This window comes from Taudactylus pleione, unplaced genomic scaffold (assembly GCF_031769625.1).
Source record: "Taudactylus pleione unplaced genomic scaffold, aTauple2 ptg000131l, whole genome shotgun sequence".
NCBI lineage: Eukaryota > Metazoa > Chordata > Amphibia > Anura > Myobatrachidae > Taudactylus > Taudactylus pleione.
This window is the reverse complement of record NW_028284533.1, coordinates 6889-24306: the sequence shown is the minus strand read 5'-3', so window position 1 is coordinate 24306 and position 17418 is coordinate 6889.

Here is a 17418-nt window from a genome sequence, read left to right as displayed (position 1 = left end):
TCTAGCAATTGGTGTGCCGGCCCAAGGTCTTTGAACCTGAACCTGTCACTTAGCAACATTTTCACTTCGGCAATCTGTCTATCACAGGGCCATCAAGATCTCAGACAGGCCTAGGTCCTGGGGGAGGCATGGCCAAATACAGGGGGTGTCGCCATACCTCCACCAAGAAAATGTAAACAATTTATCTGCCATGCTCAGCACAGGGACAGTTCCAGGAGGTCCAGTGCAATCGCCCCCACCTGTAACACTTCTCTGCCCACTACTGCTGTATAGCAGAGCAGCTGCCTGCAGCGGAACATCCATAAGCAGTCTCCTCTTTCTCACTGCTCAATGTGCCACTGGGGCTGCGACGCAGCGGCAGCAGATGACCGAAAAACTGGCCCTGATATGTAGTACCTCCCCTTCTCGGCACCCCTGTGCTCTCCTGGCCTGCAAGCAATCATCTTCATACACAGTTATGATGAAGAAGTTTTTGTCTTTCCATTTATAGTATAAACTGTGATCAGTTTTAGAATGTACAAAGGGGCTGATTCAGTATGGATCGCAACTGCGATTGCAATAGAGATTACGTACACAGTCTCACTGCAAAGATATGCTAATCCTCTATGATCGCTATGCCGTCACAGCACAACACAAGGATGCCCACCGTACCTTACACACATCCGTAATACTTACCAAGACTGAGAAACCATCAGTAACATGGAGTACCATCGCAGCCTCACACACACTTACACAGGCTCTGACCTTACTCAGGAATTACTAACCTCATCACACGCAGTGACTACACAAGACTGAGAGACCATCAGTAACATGGAGTACCATCACAGCCTCACACACACTTACACAGGCTCTGACCTTACTCAGGAATTACTAACCTCATCACACACAGTGATTACACAAGACTGAGATACCATCAGTAACATGGAGTACCATCGCAGCCTCACACACACTTACACAGGCTCTGACCTTACTCAGGAATTACTAACCTCATCACACACAGTGATTACACAAGACTGAGACACCATCAGTAACATGGAGTACCATCACAGCCTCACATACACTTACACAGGCTCTGATCTTATTCAGGAATTACTAACCTCATCACACACAGTGATTACACAAGACTGAGATACCATCAGTAACATGGAGTACCATCACAGCCTCACATACACTTACACAGGCTCTGACCTTATTCAGGAATTACTAACCTCATCACACACAGTGATTACACAAGACTGAGAAACCATCAGTAACATGGAGTACCATCACAGCCTCACACACACTTACACAGGCTCTGACCTTACTCAGGAATTACTAACCTCATCACACGCAGTGATTACACAAGACTGAGAAACCATCAGTAACATGGAGTACCATCACATCCTCACACACACTTACACAGGCTCTGTCCTTACTCAGGAATTACTAACCTCATCACACTCAGTGATTACACAAGACTGAGATACCATCAGTAACATGGAGTACCATCACAGCCTCACACACTTACACAGGCTCTGACCTTACTCAGGAATTACTAACCTCATCACACACAGTGATTACACAAGACTGAGACACCATCAGTAACATGGAGTACCATCACAGCCTCACATACACTTACACAGGCTCTGACCTTATTCAGGAATTACTAACCTCATCACACACAGTGATTACACAAGACTGAGATACCATCAGTAACATGGAGTACCATCACAGCCTCACATACACTTACACAGGCTCTGACCTTATTCAGGAATTACTAACCTCATCACACACAGTGATTACACAATACTGAGAAACCATCAGTAACATGGAGTACCATCACAGCCTCACACACACTTACACAGCTCTGACCTTACTCAGGAATTACTAACCTCATCACACGCAGTGACTACACAAGACTGAGATACCATCAGTAGCATGGAGTACAATCACATCCTCACACACACTTACACAGGCTCTGACCTTACTCAGGAATTACTAACTTCATCACACGCAGTGACTACACAAGACTGAGAAACCATCAGTAACATGGAGTACCATCACATCCTCACACACACTTACCCAGGCTCTGACCTTACTCAGGAATTACTAACCTCATCACACACAGTGATTACACAAGACTGAGAAACCATCAGTAACATGGAGTACCATCACAGCCTCACACACACTTACACAGGCTCTGACCTTACTCAGGAATTACTAACCTCATCACACACAGTGATTACACAAGACTGAGATACCATCAGTAACATGGAGTACCATCGCAGCCTCACACACACTTACACAGGCTCTGACCTTACTCAGGAATTACTAACCTCATCACCGCAGTGATTACACAAGACTGAGAAACCATCAGTAACATGGAGTACCATCACATCCTCACACACACTTACACAGGCTCTGTCCTTACTCAGGAATTACTAACCTCATCACACACAGTGATTACACAAGACTGAGATACCATCAGTAACATGGAGTACCATCACAGCCTCACACACACTTACACAGGCTCTGACCTTACTCAGGAATTACTAACCTCATCACACACAGTGATTACACAAGACTGAGACACCATCAGTAACATGGAGTACCATCACATCCTCACACACACTTACACAGGCTCTGACCTTACTCAGGAATTACTAACCTCATCACACTCAGTGATTACACAAGACTGAGAAACCATCAGTAACATGGAGTACCATCACAGTCTCACACACACTTACACAGGCTCTGACCTTACTCAGGAATTACTAACCTCATCACACACAGTGGTTACACAAGACTGAGATACCATCAGTAACATGGAGTACCATCACAGCCTCACACACACTTACACAGGCTCTGACCTTACTCAGGAATTACTAACCTCATCACATGCAGTGACTACACAAGACTGAGAAACCATCAGTAGCATGGAGTACCATCACAGCCTCACACACACTTACACAGGCTCGGACCTTACTCAGGAATTACTAACCTCATCATACGCAGTGATTACACAAGACTGAGAAACCATCAGTAACATGGAGTACCATCACAGCCTCACACACACTTACACAGGCTCTGACCTTACTCAGGAATTACTAACCTCATCACACACAGTGACTACACTAGACTGAGATACCATCAGTAACATGGAGTACCATCGCAGCCTCACACACACTAACACAGGCTCTGACCTTACTCAGGAATTACTAACCTCATCACACGCAGTGATTACACAAGACTGAGAAGCCATCAGTAACATGGAGTAACATCACAGCCTCACACACACTTACACAGGCTCGGACCTTACTCAGGAATTACTAAATTCATCACACGCAGTGATTACACAAAACTGAGACACCATCAGTAACATGGAGTACCATCACATCCTCACACACACTTACACAGGCTCTGACCTTACTCAGGTTAGTGTCATAAGCCAGAGTCTGGGACCACGTTTTTAGGTACATCTGTAAATGTGGCTGGTATTCTCTTCCCTGCAGTTCTGAAACATAGACACCGCCATCTTGGACTATGTTACATGACCCGCTCTGCCAACCAGCCACATGCTCAATCCAACCTATCAGCCCATAGGGTGCCCTATTTAAACTAGGAAGTGCTGGCCAGTACAACTTCTATTTTAGAGCATCAGTATCCTAGATCCTGGTTCTATTTTGCATCACAGATTTCTGTTCCAGTTACTTGCTCCAGTATTGCTTTACTGCATTCTACTCCAGTCTGTTCCAGTTACTTGCTCTAGTATTGGTTCGCAACATTTTGCTCCAGTATGTTCCAGTTACTTGCTACAGTATTGCTTCACAGCAATCTGCTTCAGTATGTTCCATTTACTTGCTCTAGTATTGCTTTACAGCATTGTACTCCAGTCTGTTCCAGTTACTTGCTCTAGTATTGGTTCACAGCATTCTACTCCAGTCTGTTCCAGTTACTTGCTCTAGTATTGCTTTGCAGCATTCTACTCCAGTCTGTTCCAGTTACTTGCTCTAGTATTGGTTCACAGCAATCTGCTCCAGTATGTTCCAGTCACCTGCTTCAGTATTGCTTCACAGCTTTCAGTCCTGGTATTTTCCTGCAGTGTGCTTTAGTTGTGTTCCTGCACCAGGTTCCAGAGTTTCCTGCAGCCTGCTTCAGTAGTGCTCCTGGCACCCAGTTACAGTATTTCCTGCAGCCCACTTCAGTTGTTCTCCCTCACCTAGTTCATGTTTCTTGCAGCCTGCTTCAGTACTGCTCCCGACACCCAGTTCCAGTGTAATTGCAGTCAGCTAGTGATACACCAATCTACTGCTACAGCCACAGGCTATCCTACCAGCCTGCAACTGGTTTCAGCATTTGCTCATGTCATTATTCTGCAGCATCAGTCTCCCTCTGCTACTACTAGTGGGCTGCATGAGAAATAGCATTATGATGTAATCCATACCTCCCAACATGACCCTCTCCAGGAGGGACACAGGACCTCATTCAGAGTCGGTCGAAGCGGCCGCACGGTTGTACGCCACCGATGTTCGCTATACTGCGCATGCGTAAAGTTCGCAATGCACGTGCGCAAACTAGCCGCTACGATCAGAAATTTCTCTCTCCTTGAACACAGCCAGGTCGGTAGTTTGAGTGACAGATGGAGGCGTTTGTGGGTTGTAACAGGGGAAGGTGCTTGAAAACGGGGGAGTGGAGATCCGAACGCAGGCGTGCCTAATTATGCGAACGGCGTTTTATGGGAGTGCATACGGTTTATGGGAGTGCATAATTAACAAAGTAGCGTCATGGCACATGTGACATGGGAGGTTTTTTACACTGACATGATCGTAGAGCTTAAGAGAGGGTATGGTCAACCTTAAGCTCTACAACCAGTTCCGATGGTTCCCAATGGTCTCGATTAATCCTTATATGCCCGGAGATGACGTGCAATGCGTACGAGAAGGGGGCCTGCTACCGATCCGAACTTAGGGACGCAACTTGCGAGGGAATCATTTGCATATCCGGCCCCTTTTCCCGTACGACTGAGCGGCCGCTTCGACCGACTCTGAATGAGGTCCACAGTGCTGTGGTCCTGGACTTCCCTGGTAAGTTATGATGGGTGGCGGCTCCAGAGGTGGGGCTGCAGCACAGTCCAATATTCAAATAGGGGAGTCACACCAACTGCCAGTGAGTCCCGGCCAGTGATGTTGGCAGTGTGTGGAATGACAGTTGGTGTGTCTCCCCTGTTTGAATTTTGAACTGCGCTGCAGCCCCGCCTCTTACCATGGAAGTCCAGGACCAGAGCATTGTGTCCCTCCTGGAGCGGGTCATGTTGGGAGGTATGTGTAATCTAGCTTCACTCACACTCCGGCACATACAGCTAGCCCAAGGTGTCCCAAACTGGATCATCAAACTCCCACCATTGTGACATTTAGAATGTACAGTTGTTGGCAAAGGGTTGTTGTTTCAATTACAGTCCCTCTTTTATTGTACACAACACACTGTCCTTCTATGATCTGGACCTTGTATCCCTCCTTTTCCAGTACATTGATGGCAATCAGATTGGTTCCTAGACCTGGCACAAACAGTTACATATTCTACGTCTGTAATTTTTGCCCTTGATGCGCACAGTAATCATCCCAACTGTCCTGGAATATAGGACTCTGGGGTCTAATTACTAAGGGGCACTTTAGCGCGGTGTTAAATCTGCTCCTGCTTCGTTTGCATACTGCTGCGATGCAGGAGCTGGCTACCGCAGCTGTTATTAATAATAGACCCACCGAGGAGGGTGAACTTTAAATCACCCCCCTCGGCGGTGTAAGCAGCATAGTAGAGACACTGGATTCACCAGGTCTCCGGAGTCCCATGCAGAGCAAGCAGAGAGGAGTTTTTTGTTTTTTTCAACAAACTTTATTGGCAAACGCCCAATATGACACAGCTCCTGCTTCTCCAGTGAGGAGAAGCAGATACTGGCAGCTACAGGAGGCGATATCAGTGCTGGAGAAGACACCCGACAGTAAGTGCCATCTCCTAGGTGTCTATGGCAGCGCTAAGTGACCCAGGTGAAGCGTGATATTGTAGCCTGCACTTAGGCCCTGATCCAGACCAGCTCGCTGTCGTTGGCAGCTCGCTGGGTTTGTGGGCGTTTTTTTATTTTTTTTTCCGGCCGCTCGCAAAGCTGTGGAAGACCACCCACAGCTTGTGCGAGCGGCCAGGAGACCATCGCGCTTGCAACGAGACCCTACGGTAGGGTCTAGGCTGCCACAAGGCTGAGTGGACTTCCTGCTCTAATAGAGCAGGAAATCCACTACTGACATCAGTAGTGATGTCAGTAAAACCTCCCTACAAACGGCGGGCATTCCTAAGGGAACGCCTGCGTTTGTCCAGCCACCCCCCCTACCCGCCCACAAAACGGGGTGAGATGTCACTCACCATCGACAGCCGCCCCGTCTTGTTGCAAGCCCCGTAGTGACTGAACTTCAGTCACTCAGCGGGGCTTGTGCACGGACACGGCGCTTGCCCAGCCAATAAACATTGAGCAGCTTGTGAGCGCTGTGTGCTCACAAGCGGCTCTGAATCAGGGCCTTAGTGCTGGCAGGCTGCAGGCATAGAAAATCTCTTTAGTACATACTAAGAAGTGGTGTGTGCAGAGATTTTCTCTGCCTTTAGCGTTTCTAACCCCTTTTCTCCTGTTAGTAAATAGACCCCTGTATCACCTATTCCACTAACATTTACAGGCTCACATGACTTTAATGACTTGAACAAACTCTCATTAAAGCTTAAGTGCTTTAAGCTTTAAGCTTTAAGTGGCTCCTGAGTCCATGTACCAGCAATCATTGTGGTGACTGCTACATTTAATGCTGACTCATTCTATCTGTCATGCTTTCATGATTCAGTACAGTACCATTTGGTTCTAATGATCTACCTCTTGAGGCCTTGTGTCCTATTTTGCAATACATGGAGCACTTGTACTTCAACTTTTTGGTTTCATGTCCTTTGACAGTAGAATAGAATTCTCAGCATTGACCACAACAGGAATGCACTCTTGATACTGGAGTAGTTTGGCTCATACAATCTCTTTTCATAGTTTGGCAACACATGACTCCAAAAATACTACTAGAAAATCATACCCTGTCATAAAGTTTTGCAGCTTTGACATAGCAACCTCCTTTTGTCTATTTGGACAGTTAATGACATTAATTGCTGGGATATAGCCAGCATCCTCTCTATACATTAATTCATAATCTTAAACACACTTAGCTTAGTGCTATACAGATGGCCTGATTCAGACCCGCTCTCTCAGATAAATACTGTCGCTGCTGTCGATGGTATGCAGTGTGTATGCATTGTGCGCATATGCATACCTTAATGAAAGTTCACAATGCACTCGCTCGCTGCACATAGACAGCCCAGCAGAGTGAGTGACAGGGGAAGCAGTTTGTAGGTGGTAACAGGGGCTGGCCATTAAAAACGGGGGAGTGGAGGTGCAAACGCAGGCGTGCCATGCCTGAGCATCTCAACTGCATTTTAGAGGTGTGCATAATTATAAGACAGTATCATAGTACACGTCATCTGGCTGGTTTTTACACTGAAGTGCTCGCAGTGCTTATGGCAGCGTATAGTCAACCTCAAGCGCTGTGATAGCATCCAATATACCGATGGTTGTATACACTTTCTGGACATGACATGCACAAGTGGGCATCTTAAGACAGGCTGGTGGGTGTCTGCATACACTATGTGATCGCGCTTTTTGAAATACTGGGCGTGCTAATGCATTGCTGTGTGGTAGCACTACCTATGCAATTTGCATACACATCGTGCGAGCGATCGCATCTAGCGAGCGGCTCTGAATCAGGCCCAGAGTGTAGTTCAAGGTTGATTAGTCTCATTAAGTCTTTTTCTTCATCAGACGTCTGCTGATGAAAATGCCTCCCGTATTTTACTGAGCTGTCACCTTCCCATGAATTATAGAATACATGTGCTTCTCCACAGCTATGCCTATGGTCCCCATTGCTCTATCCACATCATTTGGGTTGGGGTTGTCACCAGGATCACTGATGACCTTCCATTACTTATCTCGCTCTTACTGCATCTGCATGGTAAACTTTCATGCGGTATAGTTCTTTGAGCCTGATAACGTGGCGAATCCTATACTAGTACTGTATATTTTCACCGTTAGCATAAAAATGGCCTTTTTCTGTTAATCTCACAGTTCCTTCTGTTCCGTGTTGCTGAACCTATTTTCTCCTGGTGTCATTATTCTTTACACGCTGGTGCCTAGGCCCATAACCTATTGGCAAAACCTATTGATAGGTGTCAGCTTTGTGACATTTTATTCAGCACAGATTCTTTTTTTGTACTGTACGCAGAATACTTTTAAAAAATGTTGGAATGTTTACTAGATTGTTTGACCACTAAACATGATATAGAATCTGCCTTTTATAAAATGATCTGCTAAACATATTCACATATAATAGTTTGGATGTAAATGTTCCAATACTTTGACAGAACTTAGACATTGCATTTACTATTGTTATCTAAGTGACGGAAGCCGTTGCTCTCTGTTATCAGTCGCGTCTGTCTGATGGGCATGTACTGCGTCTGATGTTTTTTCTTTGTACAATTCAGCTGTTACTTTGTAAAACGTTTTATACCATTAATCACATCTTTATTTAATATCTTCAGTTCGGAGAAGTCTCTGGGACTTAGGGCCTGATTCAGAGCCGAACGCTCTGACCAGAGCGCTCGCTCTGAATCAGGGCCCTCCTCCATGAAAATGGAGCGTTCTCCTGGACGCACGCATAGCTGTGGGTGACCACCCACAGCATATGCGAGCGTCCATGATGATGGTCGCGATGGTCTTGACCATTGCGACCATCGGGCTTGCGACGGAGACCCTGCGGTAGGGTCTCGCTGCCGCAAGCCCTGGAGTGATTTTGGCTCTATCAGAGCCAAAATCACTCCCACTGACATCACTAGTGATGTCAGTGGGGCCGGCTTCAGATGGTAGGCATTCCCATGGGAACGCCTCCATCTGGAAAGCACGCCCCCGGCACGCCCACCAAAGGGGACGTGCTGTCAATCAACATCGACAGCACGCCCCCTTTGGGTCTTGCGCAACGGGTGCGTGACGTGTGCGCACGACGGAGCTCCCTCCATCGTGCGCATGCGCAGTGGGTGAACATCGACCCGCTTGCGAGCGTCTTGCGCTCGCGAGCGGGTCTGAATGACCCCCTTAGGCCCTGATTCAGAGCCAGACGCTGTGACAGAGCGCTCACTCTGAATTAGGGCCGTCCTTCTTCATTTGTAGGGCGGCCTCCTGGCCGCTCGTATAGCTGTGGGTGACCACCCACAGCTATAGCTAGCGGCCAAAAAGATGGTCGCGATGGTCAAGACCATCGCGACCATCGGGCTTGCGACGAGACCCTTGTGGTAGGGTGTCGTTGCCGCAAGCCCTGGAGTGCTTTTGGCTCTATCAGAGCCAAAGGCACTTCCACTGACATCATTTGTGATGTCAGTGGGGTTGGCCCCAGGGTCTGGCCAGCCACGCCCCTGGCACGCCCACTCACCATCGACAGCACGCCCCCTTTGTAGCGAGACCCATAGCGACGGCTTGCCCGTCGCTATCTGGGTCTCGCGCATGCGCTCGACGGAGCCGGGTTCGTCGTGCGCATGCACACTGGGCCAACATCGACCCGCTTGCGAGCGCTCAGCGCTCGCGAGCGGGTCTAAATTAGGCCCACAGACATGTACACTGAGAGATGCTAACAGCTTGAATTTTATGTAAGAGGGTTAGTTATGTGGACTAAGCCATTGTTTCTGTGGCCCAGTCACTTCTCAATCTCTTACTTGCCAGGCGCACCTACAGGGGCTGATTCTGCGTCAGATGAATCTCTGCGCATAGACGCAATTGGTGAGTTTTAGCAGACAGCGCATGTGCGGAAGGCAATTGACGCAGTTACAAAGTATGTCACAATACAAAGTGCGAAAAGTTACATATTGGCAACAATGAAAATAGATTAAATGGCTCCCGGGAGTATATATAAACAACAGTGTGCAACAATTATATTGCACATTGTACACTCGGGAGCCATTTACTCTGTGAATTATTTGTAATAAATATATGCTCTATATTGGAATTTGAATTGCTGTTGTTTCTGAGCACCATGGCTCCTCTTTCTTTGTAGCAAATTTCTGTTTGTGGAGACTGGCATTCTCCTTGTGTAGATGCTGATTGGCCGCTGGAGATATTTGACTTTTTATTCACTATAAGTGACTTAACAGGCGTGAGGTATATTGTTTTATATTGGCAACAATACCTACTGTTGTTTTCTCCTTTTACTTTCGATACTTTTTATGCATCGCAATTCTTTAGCACACCCTAGTGTCATACTAATGAACTGCAGCGCATAAAATTCATTCAAAAAAATATAACCCACCTTTAAAATACACCAGCTGTTGCATGCAACTTCGTCCACAATGAAATCGCTTCTGCCAACCTTTGTGCTATTTGAGGTGTGCTAGTTGTATTGCTTTGCATTGGGGCCCTGTCGCACTGTACAGACGCAGCAGCGTCTTCACCCACCACTCACACCAGTGATGTGCGGTGAGGTCAATGGCTGGAGAGGCCCATATGGAGATGGGTCTCAGGGCCTGATTCAGACCCACTCGAGAGCGCTATGTGCTTACAAGCAGGTCGATGGTGGCCCAGTGCGCATGCGCATGACAGAGCCGGCTCCGTCGTGCACATGCGCGAGACCTGGATAGCAACGGTCAAACCGTCGCTCCGGGTCTCGTACTAAAGGGGGCGTGCTGTCGATGTTGAGTGACAGAACGCCCCCTTTGGTGGGCGCGCCGGGGGCTTGGCTGCCCAGACGGAGGCGTTCCCATGGGAACGCCCTCCGTCTGGGGCCGGCCCCACTGACATCACGAGTGATGTCAGTGGGAGTGCTCTCGACTCTGTTAGAGCCGAAAGCTCTCTGGGGCTTGCGGCAACGAGACCCTACCACAAGGGTCTCGTCACAAGCCCGCTGGTTGAGATGGTCTTGACACCCGCAGCTATGCGATCGGCCAGGAGGCCGCTCTAAAAAACAAGAAGGCCGGCCCAGATTCAGAGCGAGCGCTCTGTCAGAGCGTCCGGCTCTGAATCAGGGCCTGAGTTCGGGAAGCCTATCTCACCCCCTACTCACTGTAACTCTCTCCTCACTACTTAAGGCTTCAGTGTCCATGAGTCTTCTCTTACTGTTGCTAACTGAGTTTCGATCTCTAAACACTGCAGGACACTTCCTGGTCACATGACACTTTCAAGGTGCCCATCAGTGCACACCCCCCATAATCAGAGGCATACCTCTATTAGCTCTTTTTCTATGCAGCTTACTTACCCCCAAACCGCAGGCCCCGCCCCCTCCCACGACACCCCCCCCCTCCTGTCATTTCAGGCAATTTTTATTTATTGCGATTGCTGCCGGGCAGTTGCTACTACTGGCAGTTGGCAATATATCAGGATAAAAAGCAGCCATGCCCGGGAAGTTCCCAGCAGAGCTCAAGGAGGCGGAGGTTCTCAGGCTCAGCCTCCGGGCATTGTTGTGATGTGTTTGGACTGGAAGACCAGCAGTGACCGGCATCAGGTAAGGAAGTTTTTTTTGTGTTTTTTTTAAATAGTGCTGCTAAGGGGGGTGCTTGTAAATGCTGCTGGTGTTAGTAATGGGGGAGTGTGTAACTGGTGTTGGTAAGGGGGGGGGGATTGTGTAACTGGTGCTGGTAAGGGGGAGGAATTGTGTAACTGGTGCTGGGATGTTGGTAAGGGGAGAGGGGGGAGTGTGTAACTCGTGCTGGGGTGTTGGGGAGGGGGGAGTGTGTAACTGGTGCTGGGGTATTGGTAAGGGGGGAGGGGGGAGTGTGTAACTGGTGCTGGGGTGTTGGGGGGGAGTGTGTAACTGGTGCTGGGGAGTTGGGGAGGGGGGAGTGTGTAACTGGTGCTGGGGAGTTGGGGAGGGGGGAGTGTGTAACTGGTGCTGGGGTGTTGGTAAGGGGGGAGTGTGTAACTGGTGCTGGGATGCTGGGGAGGGGGAGTGTGTAACTGGTGCTGGGGAGGGGGAGTGTGTAACTGGTGTTGGTAAGGGGGGGGATTGTGTAACTGGTGCTGGTAAGGGGGGGGGATTGTGTAACTGGTGCTGGGATGTTGGTAAGGGGAGAGGGGGGAGTGTGTAACTCGTGCTGGGGAGTTGGGGAGGGGGGAGTGTGTAACTGGTGCTGGGGTGTTGGTAAGGGGGGAGTGTGTAACTGGTGCTGGGATGCTGGGGAGGGGGAGTGTGTAACTGGTGCTGGGGAGGGGGAGTGTGTAACTGGTGTTGGTAAGGGGGGGGGATTGTGTAACTGGTGCTGGTAAGGGGGGGGATTGTGTAACTGGTGCTGGGATGTTGGTAAGGGGAGAGGGGGGAGTGTGTAACTCGTGCTGGGGTGTTGGGGAGGGGGGAGTGTGTAACTGGTGCTGGGGTATTGGTAAGGGGAGAGGGGGGAGTGTGTAACTGGTGTTGGGGAGGAGTGTGTAACTGGTGCTGGGGAGTTGGGGAGGGGGGAGTGTGTAACTGGTGCTGGGGTGTTGGGGAGGGGGGAGTGTGTAACTGGTGCTGGGGTGTTGGTAAGGGGGGAGTGTGTAACTGGTGCTGGGATGCTGGGGAGGGGGAGTGTGTAACTGGTGCTGGGGAGGGGGAGTGTGTAACTGGTGTTGGGGTGTTGGGGGTGGGTGTGTAACTGGTGCTGGGGAGTTGGGGAGGGGGGAGTGTGTAACTGGTGCTGGGGTGTTGGGGAGGGGGAGTGTGTAACTGGTGCTGGGGAGGGGGAGTGTGTAACTGGTGCTGGGGTGTTGGGGGTGAGTGTGTAACTGGTGCTGGGGAGTTGGGGAGGGGGGAGTGTGTAACTGGTGCTGGGGTGTTGGGGAGGGGGAGTGTGTAACTGGTGCTGGGGAGGGGGAGTGTGTATCTGGTGCTGGGGTGTTGGGGGTGAGTGTGTAACTGGTGCTGGAGAGTTGGGGAGGGGGGAGTGTGTAACTGGTGCTGGGGTGTTGGGGAGGGGGAGTGTGTAACTGGTGCTGGGGTGTTGGGGGGGGAGTGTGTAACTGGTGCTGGGGTGTTGGAGGGGGAGTGTGTAACTGGTGCTGGGGTGTTGGGGAGGGGGGAGTGTGTAACTGGTGCTGGGGTGTTGGGGGGGGGTGTAACTGGTGCTGGGGAGTTGGGGAGGGGGGAGTGTGTAACTGGTGCTGGGGTGTTGTGGAGGGGGGAGTGTGTAACTGGTGCTGGGGTGTTGGGGAGGGGGGAGTGTGTAACTGGTGCTGGGGTGTTGGGGGGGAGTGTATAACTGGTGTTGGGGGGGAGTGTGTAATTGGCGCTGGGGTGTTGGGGGGGAGTGTGTAACTGGTGCTGGGGAGGGGGATGTGTGTAACTTGTGCTGGGGAGTTGGGGAGGGGGGAGTGTGTAACTGGTGCTGCGGTGTTGGGGAGGGGGGAGTGTATAACTGGTGCTGGGGTGTTGGGGGGGAGTGTGTAACTGGTGCTGGGGAGTTGGGAAGGGGGGAGTGTGTTACTGGTGCTGGGGTGTTGGGGAGGGGGTAGTGTGTAACTGGTGCTGGGGTGTTGGGGAGGGGGGAGTGTGTATCTGGTGCTGGGGTGTTGGGGGTGAGTGTGTAACTAGTGCTGGGGAGTTGGGGAGGGGGGAGTGTGTAACTGGTGCTGGGGTGTTCGGGGGGAGTGTGTAACTGGTGCTGGGGAGTTGGGAAGGGGGGAGTGTGTTACTGGTGCTGGGGTGTTGGGGAGGGGGTAGTGTGTAACTGGTGCTGGGGTGTTGGGGAGGGGGGAGTGTGTATCTGGTGCTGGGGTGTTGGGGGTGAGTGTGTAACTGGTGCTGGGGAGTTGGGGAGGGGGGAGTGTGTAACTGGTGCTGGGGTGTTGGGGAGGGGGAGTGTGTAACTGGTGCTGGGGAGGGGGAGTGTGTAACTGGTGTTGGGGAGGGGGGAGTGTGTAACTGGTGCTGGGGTGTTGGTAAGGGGGGAGTGTGTAACTGGTGCTGGGGTGTTGGGGGGGAGTGTGTAACTGGTGCTGGGGTGTTGGGGAGGGGGAGTGTGTAACTGGTGCTGGGGTGTTGGGGAGGGGGGAGTGTGTAACTGGTGCAGGGGTGTTGGGGGTGTGTGTAATTGGTGCTGGGATGTTGGGGGGGTGTGTAACTGGTGCTGGGGAGTTGGGGAGGGGGGAGTGTGTTACTGGTGCTGGGGTGTTGGGGAGGGGGGAGTGTGCGAGTGTGTAACTGGTGCTGAGGTGTTGGGGAGGGGGGAGTGTGTAACTGGTGCTGGGGGGGAGTGTGTAACTGGTGTTGGGGGGGAGTGTGTAATTGGCGCAGGGGTGTTGGGGGGGAGTGTGTAACTGGTGTTGGTAAGGGGGGGGGGATTGTGTAACTGGTGCTGGTAAGGGGGAGGAATTGTGTAACTGGTGCTGGGATGTTGGTAAGGGGAGAGGGGGGAGTGTGTAACTCGTGCTGGGGTGTTGGGGAGGGGGGAGTGTGTAACTGGTGCTGGGGTATTGGTAAGGGGGGAGGGGGGAGTGTGTAACTGGTGCTGGGGTGTTGGGGGGGAGTGTGTAACTGGTGCTGGGGAGTTGGGGAGGGGGGAGTGTGTAACTGGTGCTGGGGAGTTGGGGAGGGGGGAGTGTGTAACTGGTGCTGGGGTGTTGGTAAGGGGGGAGTGTGTAACTGGTGCTGGGATGCTGGGGAGGGGGAGTGTGTAACTGGTGCTGGGGAGGGGGAGTGTGTAACTGGTGTTGGTAAGGGGGGGGATTGTGTAACTGGTGCTGGTAAGGGGGGGGGGATTGTGTAACTGGTGCTGGGATGTTGGTAAGGGGAGAGGGGGGAGTGTGTAACTCGTGCTGGGGAGTTGGGGAGGGGGGAGTGTGTAACTGGTGCTGGGGTGTTGGTAAGGGGGGAGTGTGTAACTGGTGCTGGGATGCTGGGGAGGGGGAGTGTGTAACTGGTGCTGGGGAGGGGGAGTGTGTAACTGGTGTTGGTAAGGGGGGGGATTGTGTAACTGGTGCTGGTAAGGGGGGGGATTGTGTAACTGGTGCTGGGATGTTGGTAAGGGGAGAGGGGGGAGTGTGTAACTCGTGCTGGGGTGTTGGGGAGGGGGGAGTGTGTAACTGGTGCTGGGGTATTGGTAAGGGGAGAGGGGGGAGTGTGTAACTGGTGCTGGGGTGTTGGGGAGGAGTGTGTAACTGGTGCTGGGGAGTTGGGGAGGGGGGAGTGTGTAACTGGTGCTGGGGTGTTGGGGAGGGGGGAGTGTGTAACTGGTGCTGGGGTGTTGGTAAGGGGGGAGTGTGTAACTGGTGCTGGGATGCTGGGGAGGGGGAGTGTGTAACAGGTGCTGGGGAGGGGGAGTGTGTAACTGGTGTTGGGGTGTTGGGGGTGGGTGTGTAACTGGTGCTGGGGAGTTGGGGAGGGGGGAGTGTGTAACTGGTGCTGGGGTGTTGGGGAGGGGGAGTGTGTAACTGGTGCTGGGGAGGGGGAGTGTGTAACTGGTGCTGGGGTGTTGGGGGTGAGTGTGTAACTGGTGCTGGGGAGTTGGGGAGGGGGGAGTGTGTAACTGGTGCTGGGGTGTTGGGGAGGGGGAGTGTGTAACTGGTGCTGGGGAGGGGGAGTGTGTATCTGGTGCTGGGGTGTTGGGGGTGAGTGTGTAACTGGTGCTGGAGAGTTGGGGAGGGGGGAGTGTGTAACTGGTGCTGGGGTGTTGGGGAGGGGGAGTGTGTAACTGGTGCTGGGGTGTTGGGGGGGGAGTGTGTAACTGGTGCTGGGGTGTTGGAGGGGGAGTGTGTAACTGGTGCTGGGGTGTTGGGGAGGGGGGAGTGTGTAACTGGTGCTGGGGTGTTGGGGGGGGGGTGTAACTGGTGCTGGGGAGTTGAGGAGGGGGGAGTGTGTAACTGGTGCTGGGGTGTTGTGGAGGGGGGAGTGTGTAACTGGTGCTGGGGTGTTGGGGAGGGGGGAGTGTGTAACTGGTGCTGGGGTGTTGGGGGGGAGTGTATAACTGGTGTTGGGGGGGAGTGTGTAATTGGCGCTGGGGTGCTGGGGGGGAGTGTGTAACTGGTGCTGGGGAGGGGGATGTGTGTAACTGGTGCTGGGGAGTTGGGGAGGGGGGAGTGTGTAACTGGTGCTGGGGTGTTGGGGAGGGGGGAGTGTGTAACTGGTGCTGGGGTGTTGGGGGGGAGTGTGTAACTGGTGCTGGGGAGTTGGGAAGGGGGGAGTGTGTTACTGGTGCTGGGGTGTTGGGGAGGGGGTAGTGTGTAACTGGTGCTGGGGTGTTGGGGAGGGGGGAGTGTGTATCTGGTGCTGGGGTGTTGGGGGTGAGTGTGTAACTAGTGCTGGGGAGTTGGGGAGGGGGGAGTGTGTAACTGGTGCTGGGGTGTTCGGGGGGAGTGTGTAACTGGTGCTGGGGAGTTGGGAAGGGGGGAGTGTGTTACTGGTGCTGGGGTGTTGGGGAGGGGGTAGTGTGTAACTGGTGCTGGGGTGTTGGGGAGGGGGGAGTGTGTATCTGGTGCTGGGGTGTTGGGGGTGAGTGTGTAACTGGTGCTGGGGAGTTGGGGAGGGGGGAGTGTGTAACTGGTGCTGGGGTGTTGGGGAGGGGGAGTGTGTAACTGGTGCTGGGGAGGGGGAGTGTGTAACTGGTGTTGGGGAGGGGGGAGTGTGTAACTGGTGCTGGGGTGTTGGTAAGGGGGGAGTGTGTAACTGGTGCTGGGGTGTTGGGGGGGAGTGTGTAACTGGTGCTGGGGTGTTGGGGAGGGGGAGTGTGTAACTGGTGCTGGGGTGTTGGGGAGGGGGGAGTGTGTAACTGGTGCAGGGGTGTTGGGGGTGTGTGTAATTGGTGCTGGGATGTTGGGGGGGTGTGTAACTGGTGCTGGGGAGTTGGAGGGGGGGAGTGTGTTACTGGTGCTGGGGTGTTGGGGAGGGGGGAGTGTGCGAGTGTGTAACTGGTGCTGAGGTGTTGGGGAGGGTGGAGTGTGTTACTGGTGCTGGGGGGGAGTGTGTAACTGGTGTTGGGGGGGAGTGTGTAATTGGCGCAGGGGTGTTGGGGGGGAGTGTGTAACTGGTGTTGGAAAGGGGGGGGGGATTGTGTAACTGGTGCTGGTAAGGGGGGGATTGTGTAACTGGTGCTGGGATGTTGGTAAGGGGAGAGGGGGGAGTGTGTAACTCGTGCTGGGGTGTTGGGAAGGGGGGAGTGTGTAACTGGTGCTGGGGTATTGGTAAGGGGGGAGGGGGGAGTGTGTAACTGGTGCATGGGGTGTTGGGGGGGAGTGTGTAACTGGTGCTGGGGAGTTGGGGAGGGGGGAGTGTGTAACTGGTGCTGGGGAGTTGGGGAGGGGGGAGTGTGTAACTGGTGCTGGGGTGTTGGTAAGGGGGGAGTGTGTAACTGGTGCTGGGATGCTGGGAG